We start from the raw sequence: 15,513 nt of genomic DNA on the forward strand, positions 1-15,513 counted from the left end.
CAGAGTTAGAAGAGGAGAAACTGCAGCAAATGATTCATCTTTGCTCTTTTTATCTCAGTAGTCAGCAGCTGGGTGAGAAACCTGATCCCGTAGCAGCAATAGACCATATTCTTTTCTCACTCAGCAGTTGCAGAAGCCCTGCTGAACAACTCTTCTGCTGCTTTCAACAAAAGTTGCATCTCTCTAAGGAAATACTGATTGTCCATTTGTGGCACCACCATGCTCTAGCTACTTGAGAAGTGAGAGAGCCTTAAATGAATTCCATGAACCATGGTCTGTTTGCGCTGCCATCGACTGCACCACTCACAGCTGTAGGGGTCCATGGAGCCAGGACCTTCATTATTACCCCAACACAGAATTATCAGTAAGTACAGAGCCTTCTGTGATATGGGAATGCATTACCTTGTAGAGTCACAATCATTGGTTCAAGTGAAATTAACTCTCCAAGATCAGTGGTAAATGCACAAAACATTAAGTCTACTTTGTAAGGCAGTAATCCCAAAAATGACATCTATATGGAATTTATTTTCAGAGTCATAAGCCAAGTTATCTTCCTTTGTAGGACTGGAATCTTACAAACTCAGCTGTTGAACAACATTTGTCAAAGATGTCAAAATGTCTTTCAACATTTAGACAGCCACCGAGCTATTATTCCTGTGGGATACATGGGTGGCTGAGAGAATCACATTTGACAGATGTGAAAAATAAGATATCCATATGTAAAACACAACTCTTCATTTTCCAATCATCTAACCCAGCAATTTCCCTACCCTTCTGCACTGGGATGCAGCTAATCTTCCCAAAAGAATGGATTCAGGCTTTTTTCACAATTGCTACTGAACATGTAGGCTTCTCAAACAGTCTTCCAATTATTTTTTATACACATATCCCACAAATACTATTCATCCTGATTCTAGGAGTTAAGAATTCAGGGTCCTAATGCTAGAGAGCTCATATTGTATCAGTCTACACCCCACCAATGCTCCTTTCTAGAGAAACTGCCAGGACCACAGTCCTACTGAGGCAAGCAGCCCAGGCCACAGCTGTTTGGACCTAGAGAGGGCATCAGTAGCCCTAAGATTTCTGGTAAAAGAGCTTTAACAAGTAGGGATGATAGTTACTATAGAACTATCTTATTCCTTTTCTTCTTGGTCTGTACACAGATCACCAGTTAGGTTGTGAGAACAAAAAGGAAAAACAGGAAGAGGAGTACATGAGGAGAGAAGCCAAAATGGAAATGTTGTGCCATGTTAAGGGTCAAGAAGTAGAATATGGATTGACCAACCACTGGTAGTACAGACACATCCTGGAGTTGCAATAGATCGGGAACAATCTTCCTGGTCCTGAGTTAGGTCCTATCCCTGTGAGGTCTGACCAGACTACACCTCCTTCTCATTCTGAGAGATCCCTAGAATTCTTCCCAACTTGATACATGTCTGACATTGATTTATTTTCTCATGCATCCTTAAGCCTTCCATTTATTAAGGTAACTTGAACGAGTTTCCATTCCTGTAATCAGACATTTATATGGGCTCCACAGCAAAATGACTCAAAGTGTTCCTTTTCTCTTTACTAACTATAACACAATCTTAGATCTCCCGTTTGATAGCCTACATATAACCTCACAAATTTAGGGGCTACTTTGCCAAATATTTGTGAAAGAAAGGAAATGGCTAAAAAACCTTGGATTGCCTTTTAATTGCCCTTGTTGAATTTTTTCCGCTGCCACATGTAGACCATAATTTATTTTCAAGTAGATGTAGAATATTTAGCTACAGTGAGTCGAGAATGAAAACCTGGCATCCTATGGAAGCTTCATAGTCTCTCCATCTTCTGTGGCACTGACAGGTTCCCCTGTGTGACTTCTGAGTTGATTTCAAGGCTCAAGGGTCAATTTTTACATTGGCAAAATCTGATTCTTCCAATCCCTACAGGATAAAATTGGTTTCCAAAGCTATTCAGCACTGGGAAAAGGTCAGGTTATATCAAAAATTAATGAGCCAGCCCCCACAAAGCTCCTGTACCTTCCCAACTAATTACTCCTCCCTCTCTCAAAGAAGACACCACTCCTTTCTCTAGCAGCTAGTTATTTTCAATCACAGGTATTTGGAAATGGGAGTGGGGGGATATGTTGGTTGACTCAATGACTTGGTTAGAATAATATGAGCAGTTAGTAACCTGGGATCCTAAACACCCTATAATGGACAGAAATGGACAGAAAAGTTCCATACAATGATGAATCATTCTATCAAAATGCTAACAGCACTTCCCTTGAGAAGCACTGAGCCCTCTCCAAAAAGCAGGAAAGAAAGGCAAACTGAAGAGAGGATGGCAATAAGAGAACAAGCAATGCACTCCACCAGAGGTGAAGCAATCAAGTAAAGGCTGTCTAAGGATCAATCTCAGGCCCTGTTGACTTCCTTCCCCTTACGTCCAACAATACTCATGGCACACTCCCTACTCTCATTCCCTCTACAAAACAATCTCGGGCTCAGTTAGATTTAAATTACATCTTTTTAAGAACTGTCTTTATTTCCACAACTTTTCATTTGTTCTAATTATGATAGTTTCTGAGCAATATTGGTAATAGTAATAGACAATATCAACTGAAAATTCTCCCATGTTGCTAAAATTCAATATCAACTGAAAATTCTTCCACATTGCTAAAGGGCTTAATTACTAAATTTGTGCTATAATATGTCCGTTAAAAAACTGCTTTAGAGGGGCGCCTGGGTGTCTCAGTCGGTTAAGCGTCTGCCTTCGGCTCAGGTCATGATCTCGAGGTCCTGGGATCGAGCCCCGCATCTGGCTCCTTGATCAGCGGGGAGTCTGCTTCTCCCTCTCCCTCTGTGCTCGCTCGCTCTCTCAGATAAATAATGAATAAAATCTTAAAAAAAAAAAAAAAAAAACTGCTTTAGAGACTAATTCTCCAGAGCATAACTCTCTAGAGGTTAAGCTTATGAATTACTACTATCATGAAACACTTTCTTGAGCCACACTGGGGCTTGGCAGAAGGAAAGGTGAAAATTCTCTTGCCACCTCTCCCAGACTCTTTGTTAAGCTCTAGGCAGTATCAAAAGAGACATCCCGCACAAACAAGCTTCACCACTGAGGGTCAGGCTGTGGAGATACCAAATGGAAGGAGATGGCTCAGAAACCTTGGATTAAAGGGCAAATATTTTAGAGGCAGTATACTCGATTATGTCAGAGAGACAGGCCCATGGCACTTTCTGGAAGAGAGAGATTAAACAGCAAGGTAAAAATTCAGCAAGATACACTCACAGACTGAAAGGCTCCTCAAGATAAAAAAGTCCAAAATGCAATTCTGTTTTAAATGAGACGAGGTCTTGTTATACAAGAGCATACTATCACTAAAAAAAAGTTTCCAACAAAGAGGGTACTTACAGACTAAAGCTCTATGCCCCCTAGAAATTCCTGGGATTATAGACCTGTTCTGTGTCTGCACGGTCCAATATGATATCAACTACATGTGGCTATGGAGCACTTGAAATGTGGCTAGTGCAAATGAAGGACTAAATTTCTAATTTAATGTTAATTCAAATAAAAATAGATACATGTGGCTAGTGGCTACTATATTGAACAAGGCAGGAAAAGGCTTAGACCATGATTTGGGAAAATGGCCTAAGAGGTTATCACAAAAGAAAAAGTCTTACATATCTTCTGACCACCTGGAAAAATACTTTCTTGGTGTCCTCCCTGTCACATAGACACAATTCATAAGATTTCACAACATCAGAAACCACAAGCGCACTGCTTTTCAAATTTTAGCATTCATCAGAGTCACCTGGAGGTCTTATTTGTTGTAAATTTTGTGGTGTGTCTAACAATTACGGGGACCAGAAACACAGCAAGGCTAAACTCAAACCTGCCAGGACAGTCTACATCTAATTCCTGCATTGACCCTGTCTTAGAGTCAAAATGAGGCTTTCTATTAGAATAATGCAGGTCCAGGTGAGGGTTACTGCCTCTTTCACCATTCCAACACTAAGTTCTAAAAGTATCAAAAGAACACATGTTATATTAAAACCTTTTATTTATCACTCAAACAGCATATGTTTAAAGATAAACCCCCCCTTTCCATATTCCCAAAGAAGAAACAGAAATTAAAAGGTTCTAGAATAAAAACGTTTCTCCAAACATTCTGTGGTCTTTATTGTATTATCTTCAAAATCTGTTCTAGGATCAGCAGTCATTTGGGAGGATAGATTTCTCTTGAAGGTTACTTTTTTTTTTTAATTTAAATTCAAGTTAGTTAACATAGAGTGTAGTATTGGCTTCAGGAATAAAATATAGTGATTCAGGGGCACCTGGGTGGCTCAGTTGGTTAAGCATCTGCTTTCAGCCCAGGTCATGATCTCAGAGTCCTAGGATCGAGCCCTGCATGGGGCTCCCTGCTCAATGGGAAGCCTGCTTCTCCCTCTCCCTCTGCTGCGCCCCCTGCTTGTGCTCTCTCGTGCTGTCAAGTGAATGAATAAAATCATATATATAGTGATTCATCACATGTAACACCCAGGGCTCATCACAAGTGCCCTCCTTAATTCCCATCACCCATTTATCCCATCCTCCCACCTACCTCCCCTCCAGCAACTCTTGTTTGTTCTGGTTTGCCTCCCTCTCTGTTTTTATTTAATCTTATTTTTCCTTCCCTTCCTCTATGCTCATCTGTTTTGTTTCTTAAATTGCACATGAGTGAAATCATATGGTATTTGTCTTTCTGACTTTGCTTAGCATGATACACTCTAGTTCCATCCACGTTGTTACAAAAGGCAAAATTTCATTCTTTTTGATGGCTGGGTAATATTCCATTGTACATATATACCACATCTTCTTCATCCATTCATCAGTCAATGGACATTTGGGCTTTTTCCATAATTTGGCTGTTGCTGACAGTGCTGCTATAAATATTGGGGTGCATGTGCCCGCTGAATCAGCATTTTTGTATCCTTTGGATAAATACCTAGTAGAGCAATTGCTGAGTCATAGGGTAGTTCTATTTTTAACATTTTGAGGAACCACCATACTGTTTTCCAGAGTGGCTGCACCAGTTTGCATTCCCACCAATAGAGCAAAAAGGGTCCCCTTTCTCCACATCCTCACAGACATCTGCTGTTTCCTGAGTTATTAATTTTAGCCATTCTGGCAGGTGTGAGGTGATATCTCATCATGGTTTTGATTTGTATTTCCTTTGAGGGTTACTTATGTTCTTTGGTCTACTTATACATGAGTCATTTTAACATTAAGAGACCACCCCATCAAAAACAATCCCTTAGATGTGGTGTATACACACACACACTGGACTATCACACAGCCATAAAAAAAGAATGAAATCTTGCCATTCATGACAACATGGATTGACCTATGTTGAGCAAAATAAGTCAGACTGAGAAAGACAAATACCTTATGATTTCACTCATATGTGGAATCTAAAAAACAAAACAAATGAATAAACAAAGCAGAACCAGACCTATAAATACAGAGAACAAACTGCCAGAGGGGAGGGAAGTGGAAGGATGGGTATAAATGGGTGAAGGGGAGAGGGAGATACAGGCTTCCAGTTATGGAATAAGTCACGGGAATAAAAGGCACAGCATAGGGAATTTAGTCAATGATATAGTAATAGCACTGTATGGTGACAGATGGTAGCTACATTTGTGGTGAGCATAGCAGAACACATAAAGAAGTTGAACCAATATGTTATACACCTGAAACTAACATAACATTCTGTGTCAACTATACTTAAATTTAAACATTTTTTTAAAAAGCAATTTCCAGGAGGGGAAGAATGAAGGGGGGGAAATCGGAGGGGGAGATGAACCATGAGAGACGACAGACTCTGAAAAACAAACTGAGGGTTCTAGAGGGGAGGGGGGTGGGAGGATGGGTTAGCCTGGTGATGGGTATTAAAGAGGGCACGTTCTGCATGGAGCACTGGGTGTTATATGCAAATAATGAATCACAGAGCACTACATCAAAAACTAATGATGTAATGTATGGTGATTAACATAACATAATAAAAAAAAAAGCAATTTCCTTCACTTTTCTTCTCAATGTTCTTTCTGCCTCCTTCACTACCCTCTTTCTTAACTTTCCAAAAGAAAGCCTTCATTCAGAATATATTGCTGCAATGAATAGGGCATGAAACTTTCAAATAAAATCAGAATCCAGTACTGTTCATTATTTCCCCTACCACTAATCATTAGCCCTTCTTCAAACTCCCAATATTCCTCAGTTAATACTTGCACAAGAGTGATCCTTGGGTCCTGGAAATTTGGGGAGACAGACAATGTTTCTTAACATTTATAGAGCCCCCATGTAGTCATACAGTACTATGTACATCACTTCCTTGGTACTGAGTTATAAATTCTGTGTCTCGTTTGCAGGTAGGGAATCTAGCAAAATGAGGCTAAATAGTTAAAATACAGTCCCAGAAAAACTCAGAGCAAAATTCAATCCCTTCAGCATTATTACTTCAGCAGTGGTTCTCAACCAGGCAATTTCCTGCCCCCAGAGGACACTTGGTAATGTCTAGAGACATTTTTGACTGTGGGGAGTGCTACTGCAATCTAGTGGGTAGAAGCCAAGGACCCTGCCAAACAGGCTACAGTGCAGAGCACAGCCCCCACCACAAAGAACTGCCTGGCTCAGAATGTCAACAGTGCCAAGGATGAGAACCCCTGCTCCTCTGGCAATTCTAGCATGACTTTCTTTGGCCCCCTAATCAATAAAGAATGGCTCCCTCTACAGTTTGATTCTTGTACAGTATTTACACAGAAACATGCCAATCAAGTGCTATTTCTGGCATTATATACTTTTTAGTTACTTTAAAAATACAAGATATATGGGAGCCACAGAGGAAAATGAGGACAGCTAGCAAAGGCAGGCTTCTTTTCTTTAATGAGAAAACCTAGCAAAGATCAGGTCCCTGCACCAGCAACCTCCAGGCCCTGAGCTATGGTCTGTATCTGGCTGCTCACCTGGACTCTTCAGCTGCTGACGAGCTTTGCAGCTGCCTTTTCTCTGCTTTGCTTATCTCTAAGCATGTGCATCACTCCAGAGCAGTAATGATGTATGCTTATGGGAACCTACAGAGATCTACATCCCCTAATTTTCTATTTTGGTCAGTAAATTGTACTCATTACTAAGCCATGTGAGGCACTGAAGGACATCAGCCTTTCTGGGTGCCCTCTGTATGAGCCTGGGTAATGGGACATTATCTGCCAAGGGTCCACAGTATTGAACTGAGATGCTTACAACAAACCTCCATCCAGTTTTTCAGCTGAGTACCATTTTTTTTAACCTCCTGTCTCTCTTCCTAACCATCCTTCGCTCTACTTAGATCCATATTAATTACAATTTTCTCTTCAAGGAGTCTGGTTTTAGTTTAAGCTCTTAAAGCCAGGAAGCCTAGAAAGGTTATGATGTCTTTTCAACCCATCCTTCCTGGACCTCCACTTGTACTCTGAGAAGTGCATTCCAAATAGTAAATTTCTCCCTCTGGTCTCAAAAATCTTCAGCACAAATGAAAATCCAAAGCCAGCTTTGATTATAATGCTCCCAATGCCCACATTCATTATACTAGGGACTGCAAATAGAGAGGAGTGAATGGACACGTAGCTTCCAGTGACACTGGATAAAATAAAACGGAACAGGAAGAACCACATGTTTGCTACTGCTATTATCCACCAAAGTGGGAATCATCAACTCTTTAGTAAGCTGTTTCCTTCCTGGAAAAAAATTTAAATGATTAATGAAGGAAAAGTTAAGCGAAGTAAGCCATGGAAGAGGAGGATGCTGGGAGAGGGGAAATATATGTCAATAGAGCTAACAGTAGGATATGGCTACAAGAAAAAGGCAATCAGGCCTGATTCCCTTTTCTACTACATATGTCAGGAAAGTCAACCAGCTCCTCCCATGTAAATCATACCCATTCAAACTCACTGAAAATTCCTCTGTTGAGGTATTTCCATCCCATCACTTTGATGGAATTTTCCCTTCATAACTGTTGATTTGTATGGTGTCTATAAGTTGAATCAATAAAGGCTTTGGGAAACTTTCAAAGACAGAGCACTTAATTGCACTGACTCAAAGAGGTTAGTGAGACAAGAGCCTGTAGGACTTAGTAAAACCAGAAAAACAACGGCAGAGAATGCCTTTGACTTACCCTGGAGTAAAGGGTGTGAGAGCCTTCAAACGCACTTACATCCTCATGACCCATCAGCTCTGCTGCTTTTCACCACTCACTCACTTCTGCATGTTGGACCACCACTGACCGATCACCAACTGCCAAAGACAAAAAAATAAATGAATGCATTAGGCCAGAAGACCCACAACTTCAAGCCCAGAGCCGCAGCTCAAGTGAATTTGTGAGTAGTCTAAGTGCTTAACACATAGACCCAAGGAAATGTAATGGCTCAAGCCCAATTAAAGTTTATTTCTGGTTCCCATATACATACTGAAGAGGCAAACAGGTTACTCAGTGATCCAAGCACCCAGGCTAACCTAAGTTTTGCCACTTTTTTAAAAACTTGATTTCCAAGCTTGCCCTAGGAATTTTCTCCATTCCAGCCAGCCAGAAGTGGAGAACAGCATGGAAGCTCACATGGGTATTCTCTGTGTGTTTTTTTTCCTGGAAGTGGATTGCAACACTCTTCCACTTCCATTCACATTTTGGTGGCCAGAATCAGTAACACAGCCACACCTACAACCATGCGCTGCTGGGCAACTAGTAGTTATTATCTATCATACAAGGCTGGCTCCAGCCCAACCAAGAAGACAACATTCTATTTGGTACAACGTTCTGGGTAAGACACTAGCACAATAACCTTGACTTAGTTACTTAAGAAGCGAATCTTGGTTCCCTGATTTTTTATCTGTAAAATACCTCTTCCCTCAGAGGATCAATGTGAAACTCCAAATGAGACAAAGCAGCACTTCTCAGACTTTAATGTGCACACATAGCACCTGGGCATCTTGACGAAATGCATTCCAATTCAGTAGGTCCTGAGTGAAGCCTGAGAATCTGAATTTCTCACAAGCTCCCAGATGATACCAATGCTGCTGTTCTCTGACCACACATTAAGTAAAAAGGAAATAGAGAATATTTTTGTAAACCAGAAAGTAATTTGCAGATATAAAGAATTCTCTCGGCACCAAATTTGATTGTAATTCCCAACTAGCCAGCACTTTTAGGAAATGCTTAGTCTAGGTACCATATAAAATTTCATACAGTCACAGATTTTTAGAAATGGAAAGAACTTAAGTGGTCACTATTCTCTCTTCTTATTTTCCACACAGGGAAATAAACTCAGATGTCAATAATGCCCCCAAAATCTCACAATAAATTAATGTACTGGGAATAGGATGCAGAAATTTTTACTTTTTTTCTGTTATTACATAAACTCAATTGATAGCCTTCTGAAAAAAGGTAATTTTCTTCTGCTAAAGCAAGAACAAATACTACTCTGGCCCATAACCAAAAAGGTACCAAAGGTAGCATTCACCAGCTTAGGTCACTATGGTACCAAATGTAGGCAAGGTGACACAGAAAAGACATCAGGAGATTTTTAAGCAGATGTTCATAATGCAGTGATCTCCACCAAAGTTATGTTTCACATGTCTAAAATAGGACTTGAACACAAATTAACTTCTGTATATGCTCTGGCAAAATCAAAAATATTTTCAATATATAGAAACTCTGAGTCACTACTATTTGGGAGACAATTAGAAAAAGAATTTGGGGTTGCAAATAGAAAAGAGAAATAAAATAACCAAGAATCAGCAGTTTCTGTGATAAATTCTGAGGACAAAGGAACCTCAAGGTTTTTTTTTTTATCCCTGACATGTATGCTATTTTTGCATCTCTGAGATCATGGTGAGTCCTAGGAGCTTACAGTAAAAAAACAGTGCAATGAAGGACGTCAGAAGTGAAAAACAGGAGTCAACCCCCCAAGTCACAAGTCAGAAAAGCACTATCTACCTGGAAATCAGATCAGATTGAGGGAGAAAGGAGGTTCTTACAATGCATGTCATCTTCAATGAAGGAACATGAATATGAAAGTGTTTTGGTGAAATCACAAGGGAGTACTTACTGGGCAAGCAATGATAAATGGAAATCAATACTTGCACATCCATTATTAATTTAAAATGAATAAAATGCTATTAGCATCTTCATTTAGTGAGCAATTTTAAACATTTCAATAAAGGTAAAAGGTTCTAAGAACTTCCATAGGTTTACTTCTGTACTCTAACCCCAGCCCTCATGCACTATATAGTGTCTTTAGCTCCTCAAAAACTCTCCCATCCTGGCAATTTTCCACAACCCACTCTAGACTCTAGAATTTCTTGGGCGCCTGGGTGGCTCAGTTGGTTAGACTCTAGAATTTCTACCCTATTTTTGTGCCATGGATTCCACTCCCCCACCCCCAACCCAGCTTTGGCAGTCTGTTGAAGCCAAAGAAACTCCTCCTCAGAATGTGTTAAATGTTATAGGATTACAAAAGAAGCCTATTATATGGACATATTCTTTCCACGCAGCATTCACAGTTCCATGAACCTAATATAAGAATATCTGATTGGTAAGGGACTCTTCTAGGATGATGAAAGTTTTTCTTCTAGGAAACAGTATGCAAAAAGTTTTAAAAACCCAAAGATGCACATAAAGAATCCTGTGCAGGATCAGTCAGTGAAGAACAAGCTGCAAAGAAAAGCCTGACCTTGAATTTCTACCCAAACTCAACATTATTCATGCTGTGGCTTTAAAATGCTACATTAAGGAATTACTCAGAATTTTCTTGGCTCCAGCCCTGCAGACATAGCATATTCTGAGTCCTGATGGCAAGTGGAGAAAGGCAGCATTGGAGAGGTAAAGATGGAGAGGAGTCTGAGCTTGGGTCCTAGTTCTCCAACGAGTTCTCTACCACTAACTAGTTCTGTTAGCTTGGTCACTCAGTCCTGAGTTGAAACTCTGCCTATTAGATGAGAAAGTTGAGTTAAACCACCCATAGGGTTTCTTCCAACTCTGAATTATTAGGATTCTAAGACAATACACAATCATTTCTCTGGAAAGAAGTATTACTGAGATTTCTTTTTGCCCTAGGCTCACAGTATGAAATTTCCTTCTAGATGAATTTTTCAGAGGCTTCAGAAATACCTTACAAGAGTCACCCTGCCACAGAATAAGACTTGAAAGAGATTTTAATAGACATGTATCACCTCAGCAATCCCAGTGACCAGGCAAGAAAATGGAGTTTCAGAAAGGCAAAGATTTATTTGAGGTCACATAATGAGACAATGTTAATGGACTGTTGTAACTACTGCCATCTAGCACCAGCAGGATTTTAGGATTCAGCATTGGTAGTAAAAACCAGCTCATCAGTTCTCTTGGAGACAGAAATAAACCTCAAATAAGCTGAGCAATAGGGAGTGAACTGCATGAGGAAGCAGGTGATTGGGGTAATGACACCCAGAGGCAGCATACTGTAGCTCAGGCAGGGTCAAAACTGAGGTTCTCATATACATTGTAACTTCACTGGCAACAGCACTCACCTTCAAATACCATGGTTACAAATTCCATCTCAAAGAACAGTCAAAAACAAAGAATAGCTATTTTAAAAGAGGGGAACAGATAAATGAATTCTGGCTAACAAGCTTAATAAAACCAAAATTCAAGATTTGGAATAACATAATCTTGAAAGGACAGCTTTAGCTAAGAAAACCTTAAAATATTTCTTAGTAATTTCCAAGTTTTAGAAGAAAACGATTCGGAATAACTTTGACCTACCTGGACAGCCCTGCAGTACAGTAACAACAAGCACTGCCTTTACTAATACTCTCACCACTACCTTCAGAGCATGTAATTACTGGATATTGATCAGGTTTAAAAGTCACATGTATATTTCCATAGTCCTGTCCATGTGTAGACTAGCTTTACGTGCAAAGAATTAGAACCATGACATTGTTGTGAATTTTGATTGAATCAGGATTTCAACCTCATGTTCAATTAACCAACATGTATGCCAAGAGCTTTTAAAACCTATGATATAATGCGTAATTGTTGCCTTTTCCCCTATACACAACCAGCAAAGTAATTGTACCCATTCCTCAACCTCCAACACACATTATTTCTACATAATATAAACAGTTGGGCTTTCAGAACCTTTTTTTTTTTTTTTTTTTTTTTTTTTGAGAGCTGATAGCCTTTCAAAATCTGGAGGCTACACACCACTGGTTTGCCAGCTCTGTTTCATCTCCTCCAGGAATTCCAGAGACAGCAGTGCCATCTACTGGTAGGGAGGGCACAACTTATTTCTGGAAGCCTGTGGGTGACATGAGCCAAAGATCTGAAAGAATGGCAGGCTAGATTGTGTCTTTGTGAGCCTTTCTTTTCTAGAGCATATAACAAACATAACTGATGCTTACAACCTGAGAAACAGAACCTCCGTAGGAGTCTCCACATGAAGGGCAGCTCCTGTGGAAGCCATACAAAGCCCAGCCAGGCTAGCCAATAATGAGCTCTGCCTGGAAATGCCTCCTTAAGGCTCCAAAGAACCTCACTGAATTAAACATTTCCTGGCTCTCCTTTTCCCCCAGTGCTTCTGTTATCAGATGATCTCACCCATGCCTCCACCTGTGGCAATGTTATCCAGCTTTATCTTACAGCATGCATCTTAGGGAAGGTGCTCAGATCCATCTCAAAGTGAAGGCTCTTATATTTACACAATGTGACACAGATCCCGCTCAAAGGACACTATTGCTTAGGTATGCAGGTCGGACTCTAATTTCTCTCATTGCTCTCCATCCTCCCTGTTCCTGACCCAGAGAACAGAAATGACAGAAAGGAAATGATTTCGTTGTTGCTTCGAAAGCAACACTAGTGGGCTTTCATTGAATCAGAAAATAAAACCTTGTCTTGTAGGTCACTGAAGTAACACTGCTTCCCCTCAAGATGAACTAAGCCAGCCACTCTTTCTCTTTTACCTTGTATAAACCTATACATGTTTCTATACTTTTTTTAAAACCCATCTCTCTTCCAAAGGCTAAACATAAACATACTATGACCTTTACATAATTTATATAAAAATGACATTTTTCTAAACATAAAAGCATATTTTTTCAAACTATACCACCTACCCCACCTTCAGAATTCCTTCTCCCCCACCCCATCACATGCCATCTTAAAAAAAAAAAAATCATTGGTAAATTGAATTATTCACACTAATTTACTTTATATTCCAATCTATGGGGTAACAATCTATAGTCACTTTAATAGGGTCATTTGTTACATTCCCAAAAAGCTTTGCAGCAACTTTACTTTCATTCACCTCAGAAAACCATCAAAAAGTTGATTTGCTACAGCTGATAAACGTTCCGATTCCCCTAACAAATTTAAGTGTTCCTGCTTCAATTTGTTTTAACTTGCCAAGTAAACTGATTTCTTAGCAAGTGTAGGCATTTTATAGGCATGAGGTGTGTCTTGGATGTTTGAAAAATCAGTGTTTCCTAAAGAAACAAAACTTTGTATGTGGGAAGGTAAGAGTAATAAAAGGGCTTTGAAGGAGTATCAGGAGGTCTCCAAGGAATCAGGTAGAGAGATTCTTCTCATCTCACACCAGGGTAAGTTTTAAATAGATTACAGTGAAACTCCAGCATATGGTAAAAATCTTCCTAATGACTGATGAACCATTTCTTACCAAGTAAACTACCAGATACATCCAACAAAGTAGTGGAAAACTGAAGGGACTTTTAATATTTCATTATAAGATATACAGTATGCCCTTGCTATTACAGGTCTGGGGAAATGGAGAAGGAAAGCAGATGTCTTGCACACAACTTCCTTTTTTAAACTATGACTTAGAGGAGACAGCCCTCCATCCCCAACACACAAACCGTTTTTGGCATCCAAATGGTCTTTAAACAAGCACTTTTCAAAGAATTAAGGAGGTCTGAATAGGTGTAATTTACACCATGCCTTCCTTTCTCCCTACAGGCCATTAACACGCTCAAAATAATTACTCTCTTCTGCACACCAGAAAGATCTCAGTTTACAGAGATAACCGCCACCCCACCCCACCGACCCCCCCAAACCCCTATCTTCTTGATGGAGAATCTCAGTGTTATGATCTGGTCTGCAGTTCACTGCAGGCATTTCCCTCCTCACGATTTACCAGTCATCGGTTTCGCTGTATCTGTAATTCCTTATTGTAGCCTCTCATTTAGACCTGCTCCTGCTCATTTAGACCAGTGCCCAACTGCTTAAAAATTTTTTTTTCACCTCTTAACGAAAATCTGGATTCCCTCGGCAGGCTAAAAGCGTTCAGTATCGATGCAACTCTGGGGTGAGAGCTCGCGTGCAGGTCCGGAGAAGCCTTCTACCGGCAACACTTGGGCTCGGTCCACCGGTCGCGAACCCCCCCCCCCCCCCCGCCGCCCGCACAGCTGCGCTAGGAATTCGGCGTCGGTCGCCGCCGGATTAGTTCGAGTCCCGCGGCTTGCCTAAAGTGACACATTTTTTTCCCCTTCCTTCTCACATGTGACAGGTCCCACTGCATTAAAGCCATCCTCTCCCGAGCCCAGCCCAGGTCCGGAGTCCACTGATGCCCGCCCCACACCACGCTCACCCTTTACCAGGGGAGGGGGCAGATACCAGCATCCCTCCAGGCGGGAAACAAAGGCAGAGACGAGGCTGCCAAGTGGGCAACTCCCCTCGGGCGGACTCGTCACCGTGGTGAGGATAGGAAGGTGCATTTAGAGGGTAGGGAAAGGGAAACCGAGGCACCCAACCGGGTGGCTGAGTGCGAGTCTGCATCCTACCCGAAGCAGAGCTCCCCGGGCGGACCCCAGACTTCCCCCTTCACCCCGCCCAGCCCTGCCCACCGGGCTAGTCCGCACTAGCCGCGGTAGGGGCAGGGGCCGCCCGGCGGCGGCGCTTACCTCAAGAGAAGCGCTCCGGCTCCCTCCGACGGCTCCGGAGAAAGCCCCGCCGCTCGCGCACGCGCACTCGCGCTCTCGTGGCTTCGCGCCCCCGCGCGCGCCCCTCCGTCCGGGCTCTGGCCCGCCCCAGCCCTGTCCGTCAGAGTCCACGAGAGCCAATCCGGTAACAGGAAAGGCCCGGTGCCGGTCACGTGGTCTGGCCAGCCAATCACCAAATTGCCCTCGGCAGCACCCGCTCCGATGTCCCTGGGGGTTCGGTTGCTACCCAGCCGAGCCAGTGCGAAGCGGGCACAAAGGGCTGAATCTGTTTTCCAGAGCTGTTTTTGCTCAATGAATGAATTAATAAGTCAACTGATATTTGAAATTCTAAATATTAATAGTAGTCACCTGGGTATCTTGTTAAAAGGAGGATTCTGATCCAGTAAATCTGGAATGGAAACCTGAGATTCTGCCTTTCTAGCAAGCTCCAGATGGTGATGATGATGCTCCTGATCTGAGGACCACACTTTGAGTAGCAAGATTTTAAGGGCACCTGTCAGAAAATGGTTTAGCCCTTGTTCCATA

General features: G+C 41.5%; 1 protein-coding gene across 6 annotated transcripts in view; it reads right to left on the reverse strand.

Moving 5' to 3' along the window:
- The window catches only part of TMEM108 (transmembrane protein 108), a 387,164-nt gene extending 372,126 nt beyond the window's left edge, over positions 1-15,038 (reverse strand). For all 6 annotated transcript variants that reach the window (XM_078071702.1, XM_078071694.1, XM_078071700.1 and 3 more), the window contains exons 1-2: positions 14,950-15,038; positions 8,183-8,301 (exon numbers count right to left, since the gene is read on the reverse strand). The gene's annotated coding sequence lies outside the window, so the exon portion shown is untranslated. The remainder of the gene's footprint in view (positions 1-8,182; positions 8,302-14,949) is intronic.
- Between the last annotated feature and the right edge of the window lie 475 nt (positions 15,039-15,513).

Source organism: Halichoerus grypus, chromosome 1 (genome assembly GCF_964656455.1).
Source record: "Halichoerus grypus chromosome 1, mHalGry1.hap1.1, whole genome shotgun sequence".
Classification (NCBI taxonomy): Eukaryota; Metazoa; Chordata; class Mammalia; order Carnivora; family Phocidae; genus Halichoerus; species Halichoerus grypus.